General features: G+C 43.9%; 1 protein-coding gene across 41 annotated transcripts in view; it reads right to left on the bottom strand.

Annotated features, from left to right (window-relative positions):
* PHF21A (PHD finger protein 21A) overlaps positions 1-12,128 on the bottom strand; it is a 123,586-nt gene extending 111,458 nt beyond the window's left edge. For 12 of the 41 annotated variants that reach the window (XM_085581851.1, XM_085581830.1, XM_085581831.1 and 9 more), the window contains exons 1-2: positions 11,714-12,128; positions 11,007-11,092 (exon numbers count right to left, since the gene is read on the bottom strand). The gene's annotated coding sequence lies outside the window, so the exon portion shown is untranslated. Of the gene's footprint in view, positions 1-11,006; positions 11,164-11,425; positions 11,587-11,713 lie in introns of those variants that run through there. The other 29 variants (XM_085581819.1, XM_085581821.1, XM_085581837.1 and 26 more) reach the window with 5 other exon arrangements.
* Positions 12,129-15,356: the final 3,228 nt, after the last annotated feature.

Below are 15,356 nucleotides of genomic sequence, written 5' to 3'. Positions count from 1 at the left end.
CTGAGGGCCACTTCTTCACATCCCCTCACACCAACATCATCACAATCTTCTCATGCTCTCCTGGGATCCACTGATTCCATGTATACAACAGTCCTACACCAATATTGTCCCAGAAGATGGAGAAAACCACCCCATGGCAGGAAGACTTATCACAAGAGCAGAGACTAAGATGAGAGAAAACAGTGAGGAGCACTAAACTAGTACTGCATATACCAGTATGCATTTGTATACGCCGATACGTGGTTGTATCAAGAGCAACACTCACACTACTGTGATATCAGTGCAGTGCCCATCATTATGGAGACTACTTTGCAAAGTTACTCTTTAAACATATTGTTTTGTTTAAAAATTAATACCCAGATTTTTAACAATCCTATTGTTGTACTATAAAAGATGTTTAAACACATCTCTACACACAGGCACATACACATAAAATCTCATGGACTCCTCTCATTACTCTGTCCTTACATATTCCTCTCCTTACCATTTCAAGAATAAGGTTGTTGTGGTTTTTTGGGGTTTTTTTTTAATTATTATTTTTATAATGTCTTTGAGAAAAATCACAGTTCCTATCAATTTAAACTCTGGTTATTATCCAGTGTGGGGGGAGAAGGGGTGGTAGTGGAAGCCATGAGGACTAGAAATATAAAAGAATATTTACTGTATAATTTTAAGTCCCCTTCTAATGCAACTTCTGATCCCCAAGAAACCCATATAAGTCTTACTGCCAACTGGAATACCAAAGAGGTGTAAAGGTAAAGGATTAAAATGCATCCTGCATATGTGGGAATATGGAAAAATATGTTTAAAAATCTGCAGATAGTCTTTAACTCCATTTCCCAATTTATGCAAGAGCTTCTGGTTTACCTGAGAGAAAAGTACTGGCATGTCTAATGTATAGTACTTTCTACACACAAACAGGTATTTAATAGATATTTCTGTCCTTCCTTAGTTTAAGGTTTCAAGCGAGTTAGACTGAGATGTTCTATATATATGATGATGAAATCACCTAATATATTTATAATTAATTTAAGGAAAAACCAGCATTTTGAAGCAAAAACAACCATGAGCACAGAAGTGTAGATTAAGTTAGCAAAAGGGAGGCAGAAAGAAGGTCCCAAATGGTGAGGAATCATACAATTTTATTTTACTTCAGGAAGGAGTGCTGCGTCTCTCCCTCGAATCCACGGGGACAAAACCCCTGTGGAGCCCGGCCAGCTGGGCAGTGGGGTGAGGCAGGCAGAGGGAAGGAACTTCTCCTTGGATCCCGGGGGGCTGGGAGAAGCTCCCATGTGAGTCCAAAGACGAGCTGGTCCCACAAGCAAAGGAAAGAGGCGCTCTCCCTCAGGATTAGTTCCAAAATTTAATGAGGGCCTGGAGAGGTCCCAGGCCACATCCAGCTTCGAAGGACCTCCCAAGAAAGAGAGGGAGCCCCGCCCAGAGCAGCCAGATATAGGGAGGGTGGGGAGGTACAAAGAGGGGATATGAAGGGATAAACCAATATGAGGGGATAGACATTGGAAACACAATTCAACAAAGGAGCAAACCTAAAATCAGCATTTTTACATTTCATGCAATTGTGCAGCAATGACAATGTCAGTGCAATACAACCTGAGGTAAGTATTTGCAGTGTCACTGACCTATGCCCAACTAATGGACTCTGCAGCTGAGAAGATATTGTTACCATAGTAGAGCACTAACCCTGCACCTGCATCTCCCCAGCCAACACCACCAGATTTGGACTGACTGCAAAGAAAGCAGCTCATCACCATAGAAAAAAAAAAATACACTAAACACTATACAAGTTCTTCCTCAACAGCAAGGCATCCAAATGTAATTCCTGCAAGAAGGTAGAAGAAGACATTGTAAGTCTTATGGCAAGAAGAACTGCCACACATGAATGAGAATTATGGGAAGGGAGGTATTTCCATGTTTTTTTCAGAGGCTGACATTCAAAAGTAAGTAGAGCAGATGAATTACACCAAATTGCAGGTAAAAAGTGGAAACTAAGGCTGATTCTGAAACAAATTTCAAAGTGACAAATCCACTGACTTCAGCACAATTCTCTAAGACCGCAAAATAAGAGCTATGGTGTGGTGGGTTTCCTCCTTGGGAGAAGAACTGCAGTTGAAGAACTACCTCAAGGGCAGGTACCTGGCATTCAGAAACAGCACAAACCTGTCTAGTGCTTCCCAATTTATTTCTGACCAGAATGTACTCTCTGAAAGGGTAAAAAGGGAAGCTCAGGTAGCCACATCCTTTCCATTTGGGGTCACTGACAAAAGCATCCTTAATACAGCAAATTCATGCTACACACAATAGATTTACATGATGAAGATGCTTCTCAGAGACAATTACTGCAAGCTAAGAATCAGTGAAGTGGTATCTGAGCTACAGCTAGATGCAAATTACAAAAAAAAAACTTCATTATTAGTAATATAGGCCACTGTAGTACTTTTATAGTTATGAAAAAGGTTTGTTAGTGAGGTTAGGGGGTTGGATTTTTATTGTGCTTTTAATTGTTTTGGCTTAATTTTTTTTAAGTCCATCACAAGTCAAGTTATTCAAATTTCAGACCAAATATCTCAATGTCACACTAGCAAGAGGGACAGAGACAGAAAGTATTCCTTGGACACATCAAGGACTAATTTCTAGCTTTCATGCAAAATTTTGTCGTGCTAACAAATTAAGTAAAAGTCCTGAATAAATAGATTCCAAGTCCTTACAAAGCATTACAAGAGCTCAGTATTCACCACTTTTTAAAGGCATAGCAAAGACACTAGGAGACAAAGTACCAAGAGTGAGATCCCCCAGGGATCACCAGCAGCCTCTTAAACAGGTGGGAGAGTCTTCAAATCTTGTCCAGAGCTTCAGGCCTGCAAAATCCACCTAAAACTACATTTTGGGAGGCAAAAATCCTGGCACTCTCAATTCAACTGTGAAGTTTCCCACTGGCTTGAACAGGGCCACAATTTTTTCACAGATGAGAACAGATTTGCTCTTATGAGATAAGAAGTACTTACAGAAGTTTTTCTTTACAACTGTGCATCAAACCCTTTCGTACATCCTGACTTCTCACTTTCCTTATCTAGGAAACTCTGATACAGCAGCATTACAAAGGGCACTGTTGCAGGCTCTCTACAGAAGGTAAAACGTCCTTGAAGGACGTCAGATACATCATCTTTCCACTACATACAGATTTATCTTGGTTTCTTCTCTTGCCTGTTGTATAGGCCAAATCAGCCAATGAATGGGAATTTCATCCTTGCATAGCAACAATGTCAGCCTTTCTAATCATGTCAAGATACTAATAGTAACTATTTCAGCTAAGTGCATGCCCTGTCAGCAATTTGCTCCACATGGGCTGTCAAGGGGCTGGGAACACTTTAAGGAAACTATATTACTGTTTATCAAGTCTTTCACAATTACAGAATCTGTAAGGTTTTAGACTAATCTCTTCACCTTTTTGTATCAGTTTTAAAAAGTGCCAGCAACATATAGTGCGTACAATGCATCAGTGCTGACAAAATACAATCCTGACTCAAGGAGGCTATTACCACCAAAATATCTGTCATACATATAATCTGTACAGGTGAAGGAATGAGCAATGTTTTTTAGGCTTTGGGTGTTTTTTTGTACAACCTATGAAGTGCATGTAAGTTGTGAATTCATAATGAGCAGAATTTTGGACACTTACTATAAGAAAAAGAATTTTGTCACACAGCCCTAGATATTAGCTAATTATGGTGATTACAAAGAAGCTAATTTCCAATATTAGAAGCCTGGAGGTCTTAATCCTGCTGCTACTTATATAGATTCTGATTTCAGGCATTCAGCTATTCTCTCTAATTCCTGCAGGACTAGTGTTAAATAACATGAATTCTTGCAAGACTGGAGCTCTAGTTAATTTCTTCAAAAACATAAAAACAAAGTGTATTTGCTATTGTCTACCACTTAAATACAAGCCTTTTTATATTAATATCTCATACAAACTGAAGAAAAAAATAATTGACAGGGATCAGTTAAAGTTAAGTGTTTGCTCACTTGAAAATGAACTTCACTATCTAAATCAAGTCACACGAGATTACAGCAAATATTAAACTTGTTGCTAGATGAACAACCAAAATCAGCTTAAGGCCCATTCAAACTTTGGCAAATCTGACTGAGCATTGTGTGAAAATACACAGTTCCTAATAAATAAAGTATTCTGAAAAATTACTGTTCCTCTATACCGACTTCAGAAAGACTTCATATTCTTTGATGCAAGTCTGACGTGAGTTCAAGCACAGCGGTCAGGACTAAACGCACCTGACAAAAACTACCAGATGTGTTCTGCTTCTGGTGGCACCTGCCAGTACCTGTGTTTGTGACTCTGCGTCCCCTTGGGAATCAGCAGTGGAGTCACTAGCCCCCACAGCATGAACATAAATTGGTTCCCCTGCTCTGATGCATAAGGCAGCTATGTCATCACTCACTCTCAAGAAAAACAGCCGAGAAGTGAGTTCTCATCAGTTAAAAATGCTGTTAAAACTCTTTCACTGTGTGAAAAGAAATCCACCGTGACCCATTGTCCTTCCAGCAACTGGGAAAGGACAACATGGCTGCCATACTGCCAGTAACAGAAATCCCCTTCTGCCAAATGTTTCCATCCATAACATTGCTCTGAAAGCTTAAAAATCCCCAGAATATCAAATAAGATACTTGCAATCACAGATTAAGCAAATACAGTTAATATATTCTTTACACAAAAACACATAAGCAGTTGGAAGACTTCCTTCATGGACTGATTTCTCTAAACATACTACGCAACTATAAACCATTTCTGACTTGAAAACAAAAATCCCTGACTGTTGCACAGGCTTAAGCTGACCAACAAGAACAGGAAAAAGTATTGAGGACTGCATTTCTAGAATTATGCTAGCATCTTATACTCTTCACTCCATATCCCCAACTTCTGCTCAAGAAAACTACAGGTCCCAGGATGCCTTAGGATAGCACAATCCTGACAGGCCACTGCAATGAAAACACAGCACTGCACACTGGGGCCTGTAGTTTCCACGAGCACATTCCTACTCAAGATGAGACCAGATGTAGGCCATATTGCACACTTCCACAGGCCCGCAAACAACACACACAACCTGAACGGGGAGACTGCTGCTGGTAAACATCAGGTAACCTGGATAGATAGCAATTGCTCATGCGTTGTAGTTAAGAGGCCAAAGATTTCTGCAGAAATAAACATCAGCTAACCAAGAGTCCTTACAGAACAGCAGTTGGGCTACTTTTAAACATGCACAGTTTACTGTAGCTTTTTAACATCTTTTACTGAAGTGCAACAAGAATTCATGGGGTTTCCCTCCCAAGGCTGCTACATTTAATAACATTAAAGAGTACTCTTTCGAATAGCAATAGGAAAAGTATGTTTGGTGAGGGGCATATTCACCCCGTCCAGAATTCAGTTATCTGGAAACAAATTGCTCTCCTCCTCCATTTCTACAGTGTGCTGAAGCAGGGGCTTGCCTCTCTCTTCTGAAAAGAAGTGGCTCTTAGCTGAAAATTAAATAGCTGTGTCTCAGCGTAGGCCTCAGAGAGGAATACGCTGTACTTCAGTAAAGGGAATGGCAGCTCCCCCTACCAGTCTGTTCTAAGAAGGTTTTAATCGAGGAAGGAAACAACCAGGGAACAAAATTTAAAAGTCCTCCTTTTTTTTTTGCCCTCCCGCTTCCCTGAACTCTGGATTATTATTATTAAAACAATTTAAAAACAACAATAATATGCATATAAAATTCCATCTAAGAATTTATATGCTTCCCTAGTCCTTGTAGTACAAGACAGGCTTTGCAGCATTTCCAGGCTAGCAGGCAGCACCTGCAGAAACATGCAAGAGGACCATGCAAAAGGAAAAGGCTGGGCCAAGAGAAAGACAGCATCCCAGTGCAAGAGAAAGAAATGGTGATGCTCCAGTCACCTGAAAGTCATCCTGATGCACTTCCCTATAGAGGCAAGAGGCCTCAGGAGCATCTAAAGGTTTTGTCAATACAGCAATGCTGTCCGTAGGCCAGACAGCTGTTGCCATAGTTACTATCAGCCAGCTTATCAGAAAATAATTATTACGATTACTCAGAAGTTTTGTTAAAACAATTTAAACCTTCAATAGGATACCACTTGATCTCCTCAATTAACTATTTGCAACTATACTGCATTTGGGATCCATACAGTTAACTTGGATCTGCAGGGTTGAAGTGGAAAAGGGGAAGGAATCAATGTTCCTTCTTCCTTTCATACTGACAGCTTGTATTTCATACGCAGAAACAAGGAACCTGAACTACCCGTAAGCTTGGCTGCTCTGCTAGAGTTCTCTCACAGGCCATCTTAGAGTCACAGGCTCAAATCTGCTCTCATTTGTTTTAACTACTCACACATCCATACTGCAATTCAAGAAACACACCAGTTACATTTTCAAAGCGTACTTTTAATCACACATGCAAAGGTAGAGTCCCTCACTCCAGAGGCAGGTGACACAACTTCTGTACCAAGCAAACTTTCTCTTTTGTCCTACAAGTGCAGAACTGCCAGGTAGAAGGGCGGAATCCAAAACACACATTTTAAGAAATCGGACATTAAAAATGCATAGAAGCTGGATGAATGTGGCCTAGAACAGAGCTCACAGGATGCAGAGCCTCACTGCTCCTGTACCACTTATAGATGCATTCCCACCAGTAACAACAAACATTAGGCTTGGGCTGGGGTCTGGGGGGTGGAGGCAGTGTGTTTGTTTTGTGGTGTGCGGTTTTTCAAAGCATGCTTTGAGCATACAGTCTCTAATCAAAAGAGTGAGCATTTGTAATGACAGCAAACAAGAAATCTCAGGCAAGAGGGAACAAATAATAGGTCAAACCATCTAGGCAAAGAGCTTTTAAGGCATGGGGAACTTGATAATTCCAACAGAAATATTCAACCGGTGTAAACAATATACAAGAAAATAATGCTGTAGATAAGCCTGTATCATAAAGCACATTTTTTCCTAAAAAAAACCTGGAATGATCAAAGTATTTAAACAAAAGATTCTGTGGCAAAGTTGGGGCTTTGCTAGGCCAGTAGGCAAGGAAGATCAAAGGAAGGGACCTGTAAGAACTTTCTACAGCTAAAAAATTATTTTAGGGATGGGTGATTCTAACTGCAAAGTCTGATTACAATGCAAGTGCATCTTTCCTCAACACTAAGGACTTTTTAAAAAATCTTAGTTTTCTGTACATTTTACAGCCTTTCTATGATCTACACTTCACTTTTGTGACGTTTTGACATAACAAAAGCAGAATCAAAACTTTAAATCATATTTTAACAATTTCAGTTCAGAGAGGAACTTTTTAAAGTGCAAAAGCCATACATAAAAACTAATGAAAGAAACAAAGCAGCTGCATTTTATTTTTTCTAATGGGACTCTATGTGACATAAGGCAAAAAATGAAAAGAAATTGAGAAAATACCAAGTTGCGCCCCCCCAGCAGTAAATGTAAATAAATTTTTTTTGCCTGCATAATGCATATCTCCATCACCAGGACAAGCCAGACACTGGCTTTGTGCTATACCAAACATGAAATATTACTGTAAGATACCTATAAAAACTATCCGTCTGTACCCTCTAATTACAGGGTACAGAAGTAAGTACCAGCCCTTTGCATTTGGCAGACATCTCAAAACCCTTCTGCGCTCTGCCCCACCTTGCCACTATATGGTTTGTTCCTAAAAAACCTTTTGCTGTTAAAATACACCAGAAACAGGATGTGAGCTGCTTTCTGGCACAGAGTAATTGAACAAGGGCAATTCACAAACGTACAGGAGCCAGGCCTTTCATAGAGTCTTACACTTCTAGTATACAGCTACACATGTGACTGCACAGTTGCAAGCATAAAGGGTGAAGGGGACAGTGAAGAAATATTATTAGAAGCTTAATAATAGGTTTTTAGCACTGCCCCTTCTACCCAAGAAGCCTCTCCTGAAGGAAATGCTTTAGAGCTCACATCCCCACGAGATGGCCCTCCAAAAAGCAAAGCTCTATCACCCCATGAAGTTCTTTCTTATACTTAATTTTTTAAACAAGCAAACCCGAAACAACAGTAAAAAGGTTAGGGTCACCAACACGTTTCTCACATGACTTTCACCTTGAGTTTATGGTACCTGTACAAAATGCCAATAACACATGAAATAAGATAGTCCATTCAGGTTCCTTCAAACTGGACTAAAATAAAAGAGAACTCTCCATTGCAAACAACTTCCAGTAGTATCAATTCATTTGACAAAATAAAATTCTTCATGGCTCTGAAAAAAAGGATAAAGGAACTGAGCAGCTACAATGTGTTCATTAACAAACTGCATGAACAACACAAGTGATAGCCAAGCTCACTATCAAAGCTTTCCAACTGCACACAGAATTACACAACTTTTTATAAGGAGTCAATAAAACACATCTTATTTTTTAGGAAAAGAAAAATCCATGAAATTTGCGTCCTTTGTAAGGATCCACACCAAGATATTTTTAATTTTTTTAATCATAATTTCTACAGTGAAGTTTAATAGGCACACACAAGACCTAATCTCTAAAAACAAAGTAAAGTTGGGATAAGAAATAGTTAGGACCAATATTTGAAACACACCTGAAGCTGAATAGCCTACAATGAAGAGATAGCTTTACAAAACCTAAAGTGGAGATCTCACTATTAAACCTGGGAAACACAATAGCAGTTTTTTCTAAGCAGCCTAAGTTTTCATTTCCTATTTTTGCTTTTTTAAAGTTCTTTGAAGGAAAGTTTTTTTATTTTCCTTAAAGGAAGAAAACCACTTTCAAATGCCTGCTTCCATCAATAAAACCAGTTCAGGATACACACAGAGGAGAGTAAAGATTAAAAACTTTCAGGTAAAAATCTTAAAAACACTAATGGCAAAAAAATTATTAATAACAAAGACTCCTCCACATAAAATTTTGAATTACACAACATGTTAGCTTCACTGGTTAAATGAAAGATCACCAAAACCCATAATGGGATCCACTCCAAAATTCTTGTTGATCAGGTCACTAAGGCTGAAATCTTGGGATATGACATAGCTGACATCCATCTGGTGGCAAGTACTCCCAGCGAGCAAGCACCTACCTTCTGCTAGACAATGGGTCCCTTAAGACCTTGAAGAGATATTCTATACACACCACTATACAACACGAAATGAATGGATAGAGAGGCTGCTCCATAATCCCTCTGTATCAGCTCAAACCCCTAGCTGATATAACTATCATAAAAGAATCTCGCTACCATTGTGAAGTTGAAAGTTTTAAAAACATTTGAAAACCTCATAATCTACTTTTTATGCAGTTTTAAAGTATCATTTACTGAGCTACAGAATTCCTTTCTAGAAATCAACATTAAAAAATGCCCCCAAAGAAAGTTCATTTAGCTATCATGAAGCATGCACAGATATAAACAAAATTTCCAAAGACTGTGATCTTTTTCCTAAGATATGATAATTAACTTGTTTAACTAATATAGGTACTTACGCTATTTTTTTATTTCTTTAAGATCCTGTTCTCAGTAGTAATATAATATCACTATTTAATAAAAATGATAAAGTTGTATAACTAACAAGTTCAATATTAAAGTTCTGTTGTTACATGCTAACCTGGTAGAAGTAATGAATTTTAGAGCTCTACGGGCTTTTTTAAACAAGGCATTGAAACGCATGTAATTTTTTTCACAAATGAAGCCTCAAAATAAGCTTCCCTTCATCAAAGTTAGAAATACCCCTGCTATGTAGCAGGTCTAGCCTCACCAGCTAACTCTGGGAAATCACAGGAAGGCCAGAGGAAGACAAGTTACAAAACTGAAACTAAGCAGGTGTCTTCATTGTTAGAAGTGAGCACAATGAGAAAAAGGGGCGGGGGGGGGGCGGGGAAGGGAGGAAGAGGAAAAAAAAAGAGAGTAAACAGCCAAAATCCATTTTATTTCTGATACCTGAAAACCTACAGCTAAGGAAAAAAAAAGCTTCTATCTACCCATATGGGTGTATAGGAGTATGTATCCTTTAACCTAACAAGCAACAGCACAAGAAAATTTGCCTGGCCCAAAGAAGCCTGCCTCCTCCTCAAGCCCTGCCATTACGGAGTGCACATCCCCACCTGATTTCTTCATGCTCAGACCCACCGTACATCATAGGACGCAACTTTCTCGTGACACGCACGTTATTACCCCCAGTGGGACCTTTTTACATGCAGTCTCCACAGTGAACAAAAGTTCATTGTCAAGCTCAGTGCTTGGGCCCAAACAAATACCCAAGAGGATACAAGGGGGAGAGAAAGGGAGAAAGTGCTCCTATCTGCAATTAAAAGATGTGCAGGCAATCACTATTACTTACAATTAAAAAGTGGGAACAGGTGTAGCAGATACCATAGTTTGATAGCTGAACAAAGAATATTACAGCACGTGACTGAAATGTGATGACATTTGTTCACCAATCGAAAACAAAAGCCACTCTCCAATGGCACTCTTTCCTCCACCCCCAAGAATTAGGAACTTAGAAATTTCTCCATATTGAAACACATCTGTTCATAGCCTTATTTTTTGACACTTGAGAAGAAGTTGAATGAAGAGCACCATGCATTAATAAAATACAAATTCACCCAAAAAACCTCAGCATACTAAACCATCAGCATCCACCAAACTGCAGAGGTGGTTGAGAAGAAAGCTCTACCGACAGTGAAGCACGGAATAATAAAGAATGGAAAAAAACAAAACACACACCACCACAAAAAGAAAAAGAAAAAAGAAAAAATCCTGCGGGAAGGCAAGTGAAGAAAGGAAAGGAACATGCATGAGAGGACTAGAGGACTACACCAAATGGCAGAGTCCCACATAGAGCCCCACTCCACCTACACTGGCGCAGGAGGGAGGGAAACAAACCAAAATAAAGAAGTGTCCGTGCCCAGTGCTGGGGCAGGCGTGGGCACCCCCGGCCCCGTACCTGTGCGGAAAGGGCAGCCCCAGGGCGAGGGGAGCAGGCCCGGCTCCGGAATAACAAGTTGCTGAAGAAACGGAATTTTCCCGGCGCTGCTCGGGCCACAAAGACGAATGAAAGGAAGGAGGGAAGCGAAAAAAAAAAAAAAAAAAAAAAAAAAAAAAAAAAAGAAAAACCGCAGCAGCGGATTTACTACGAATTATCCATCACCGTGAGCGGCATCATTTCCCAGATAATAATAAAACTTCCCCGACAGCATCGCGGCGAAGGACCCGACCGAGAGAAAAGGGCCTGGAAATAATCATCCTGAAGGAAACCGGAGGGGAGGGGATAAGCCTCCCTCCCCCACCCCATCCCCAGTGCAATGTGTCATCTCCTTCCCCTGCTCCTCCCCCCAACCCCAATGTGTCACCTCCTCCTTTTACCCCAAGTGTCACCCTCCTCCACCTCTCCCGCTCCCGCTCGCAAACTTCTGCCGGGGAGGCCGGGGGGCCGCCCCGGGACGCTCCGCTATTCCCCGCCACCCCCCGAGGGAGGGGCCGGGGGCCGCGGCGAAGTTGCTGCTCCTCATCGCCAAGTTGGCCGGAGAGTGCGGGGCGCGCCGGCGCCATCCCGGGGGGCGCGGGGGGGAGAGGGGGGACGGCGCCCGGGGGGCGGGGGGGGGCAGGGAGGAAGAGGAGGAGGAGGCGAATCCGAAAGGTGGGATACTACACCCTGCTGGCGGCGGCGGTGCTGCTGCGGGCCGGCCGGGGTCCCCCTGGCAGGACCTCTCTGTGAGGGGGAGGACTCTTCTTCATAGGGGGAGGGTGCCGGCGCCGCCGCTCCTCTGGGCCTCCCTGTCCCCCTCTTCTGGGCGCCTCTCTCTCTCTCCTCTCACTTTCTTTAAGCTAAGCGGGGAGTGGAAGATGGTAGGTTGCTCCCTTCTCCTCCTCCTCTTCGCTCGCTCTCGCCTCTGTGGGGTCCTTTTCCTTCCCCCTCTCCGCGGGGGGCTCCTCCTGCGGCGGGGAGGAGGGAGCGGGCGGGGAGGGCGGCACGAAGCCGAAGAGGCGCAGGAGGAGAGAAACTGTAACACAAAAACAAGCCGAGAAGCTGAACTCTTCTTCAATCCCATTCACCCGGCCCGGCCGCAGCACACCGCTCGCCGGTATCCCTCCGCCGCCGGCCTCCCTGCCTGCCTGCCTGCGGCGCGCTCCCGACACGCCGCCGCGCGCGCCCCCGTCCGCCCCGGCCCGGCCCGGCCCGCCGCTGGAGACCCACCGGGGAACCGGGGATCGGCGGGCCCACGCCCACGGTCTCCCCTCCCCGTTGCAACGGTGGGACGCCGCCGGCCGGGCCCGGGCCAGGGCAAGGGGGGGAGCCAGGAGGGCGGGCTCGGCGGCTTCTCCTGAGGGGGGACTACTTGACGTGTCGGTGCGGCGAATTTATTTCCCTTTGCCTAAGGAACGGGCTGTGCTGCGGCACCCATTGCCTAGGGAAAAAGCCCGGATGTAAAGTGAGTGAAACTAAAGTAGAGTGAAGTAGGGCACCAAACTCTGCCGGAGCAGCGGCGCCGCCGGCCGCGGCCGCCGGGGGCACTGAGCGGCCGCACCGCCCCACACCGCCTGTCCCGGGCGGCCGTGAGGGCGCGGGGTCCGGGGACAGCAGTGTGGGGGCGGCCGCGCGTCAGCCCAGGGCCACGCACATACGCACATACACACACACACACACACACACACACACATACACACACACACACATACACACATACACACACACACACACACCCCTCCCACCCTCCCTCCCCGCGCCCGCCCGGCCGGCCCGGCTGCGCGGGGCTCAGCGGGGGCGGCGCGCGGGTGCGCGCGCGGGGCCGCGCGCAGGAAGCGGAGAGCGGTGGGGGGGGGGGGTTGTGGGGGGGCGCGCGCTGGCGGGAGGAGCCGGCGCGCGGGGCCCTGCCGCGAGGGGCTCCGCACAGGAAGTTGATGCAACAGGGCCGCGGGAGGGGGGGCGGGGGGCGCGCGCAGGAAGCGGCCGCGGCGGCGGGAGGGAGCGCGGGAGCGCGGCGGCCGCGGCGCCGTGCGTGAGGCGCGGATGCGCCACGGCCCGTTCGCCCGGGCCAAGGGCCGCCCTCTCCCGCTCCCTCCCTCCCCGCATCGCTGGCCCTGCCATGTTATTCGAAGGAATAGCGCACACGCTCGCCGCGCGGCCGGGTAGGAAGGGAGGGTGTTCCCTCCTCCGCCTCGCCGTTCATGCAGCGGGCTTGGCTTATTTATTTATTAACTTACTACTCCAGTGCCGGGCGATGCTGCCATTTGCTTTCGTGCGAGCGGCGGCGCATCAGCCTTCGCTTTTTTTTTTTTTTTTTTTTTTTTTTTTTTTTTTTTTTCCTCCCCATTCCTCTTTTAATTCCTCTCCAGAAAGGGGAAAGAAATAAACTATAAAATAAAAAGGAAGAAGAAACCAACAAAAAGCAACCGTGGCGAGTCAGAAACTTTCATGGGCAGTCTCAAAGCAGGGAAGTTAACACGCCATGGATTAGAACGTTTCTGCGGCACTGGCTGGCGTGGAAATCCAATATACGTGACTTGTGCTCCGGGGGCTCCCCGCTGCCTCCCCCGCAGCCCCGGGCGCTCCGGGCCCGCCGGTGCCGCGGCTCGGGGAGCACGGTGCCCCCGGTTCCCTGCCGCCGCACAAGGCGCTGCTGGGGGCTGCCCGACCGCCAGCGGCCAGCCCTTGCAGGGTCACTCCTTATCTGCAATACACTAGCTTAAGTTACAGGCATGCCCCTGTGCGTCTCCGGCTTCTGAAAGTCTCCAGAGTCCCAGAAATACTTAAAACCTCGCATTTCTGTCGAAGCTACCATTGCTAAAAGCAGTGGGACGTGTTCTGGACGCCGCGGGATTTGCATGAGCTCTCACGAAAAGCCGGGATTTGATGCAATGCAAAACTGATTTTTTTTTTAATAGCCTCTTATATCGCTTTATTCCTTTGAAATTCTCACAAATTGTGAAGAAAAGTGTTTGCGTTATCTCTGCAAATGCTTCAGGAAGCCAGGATGAACTCTTTTATTATATTGTGAAACTAAATCCATAAAGCAGTCATGATGAGTAACTCGAGGACAAGTCGTAATTGGCCAGAAACACACAATTTTATCATCTGGAGGATTCTAGAGGGCTCAGCGTGAGTGAGAACTTACAGAGATGTTTTCTCTCAACTGTAAAAAAAAGATCTGTAAGCCATTGTTTATTTAATTAGTTTTAATTTTCCACTTCTTTTCCATCAACTGGTTGCAAAGTTCTGTGTGATTTAATTGTGAACTTCACAACATTTAAGTGTCCTTCTTAAAGCTGCAGCTCCTGGACTCATACAATTATGCAAGAAACTCAGGCTTATTTTTTTTTAATGAAGTTTCTAGCCTGTGGGTTTGTGGATGTGACCTTAAAGACATAAACCTTAAATGGACACAAAGGAAAAGATATGAAGTAAATAGAGTAATCTAAAAATGCCTTTATTTTTTTTTATGTCATATTGTTTAGGATTTTCTTTTTGAGGCAATTTCTCCTACCCTTTTTTTTCCCTTTTTTTTTTTTTTTTTTTTCTTTCTTTTTTCTTTTTTTGCAAGCCAGGTATGATGCTAAACAGTAGGGTTAACAGAATACTAAGAAAAAGAAAACACAGAAATTAGATCTGGGTGCTCATCAAATTATTACTGATAGGTGCACATTTCATGGGATATCAGGTAAGGTCACAAGACTACCAAAAATCTAGCAGCCATCACAGTGCAACTGTAACAAGAAGTGTTGTGGTTAGTATAACTGAGATATAGATATTGCACCATTTCTAATAAGTATATATTTGCTTTTTATACTTCTTTCTACTTTATTTCAACAGCCTTTTAATAGATCAAGTGAGCTTGGGCTAAGCTCTTTTACTGTCAGATCAGCTTGTAGTTTGCTGTGATTTCTCCTGTGGCTGGGGTGCTACCCAGCCCCCTCCCTCCTTAGCCCTCCAGTCTCAAATCTGTAACAAATTTTTAAACCCCCCTGAAAATCTCAGCTTCAATACTTAGATTTTCCCTCCTCTGTGTAAACTTTTACTACCAGCACTTTAAGCTGTAGAGGCCAAGTGTTACAGCCAAGACAGCCTGGATTTTGATTTTACCTTCAGTTAGTTTGAAGCAAGGAGTCAGCTTACTCTGAAAACAATCAGACCAGAGCTGCTTTTGTCCTTCAGATTTTTTTGATAGAGGCACCAGAAAAATAAATAACTGAGTAAAGCCTGTTTGTTTTACTGCTTTTTTATCTTTCTGGTTAACAAGCAAGTTGAAAGAATCTAGAATGAGTGATTTAAGTGTTATTAGAGATTCGGCATGTTTAT

The sequence above is a fragment of the Lonchura striata genome, chromosome 5 (assembly GCF_050655825.1).
Source record: "Lonchura striata isolate lonStrDom1 chromosome 5, ASM5065582v1, whole genome shotgun sequence".
NCBI lineage: Eukaryota > Metazoa > Chordata > Aves > Passeriformes > Estrildidae > Lonchura > Lonchura striata.
The sequence above is the reverse complement of the archived record's forward strand: the minus strand, read 5'-3'. Positions and strand labels throughout refer to the sequence as shown.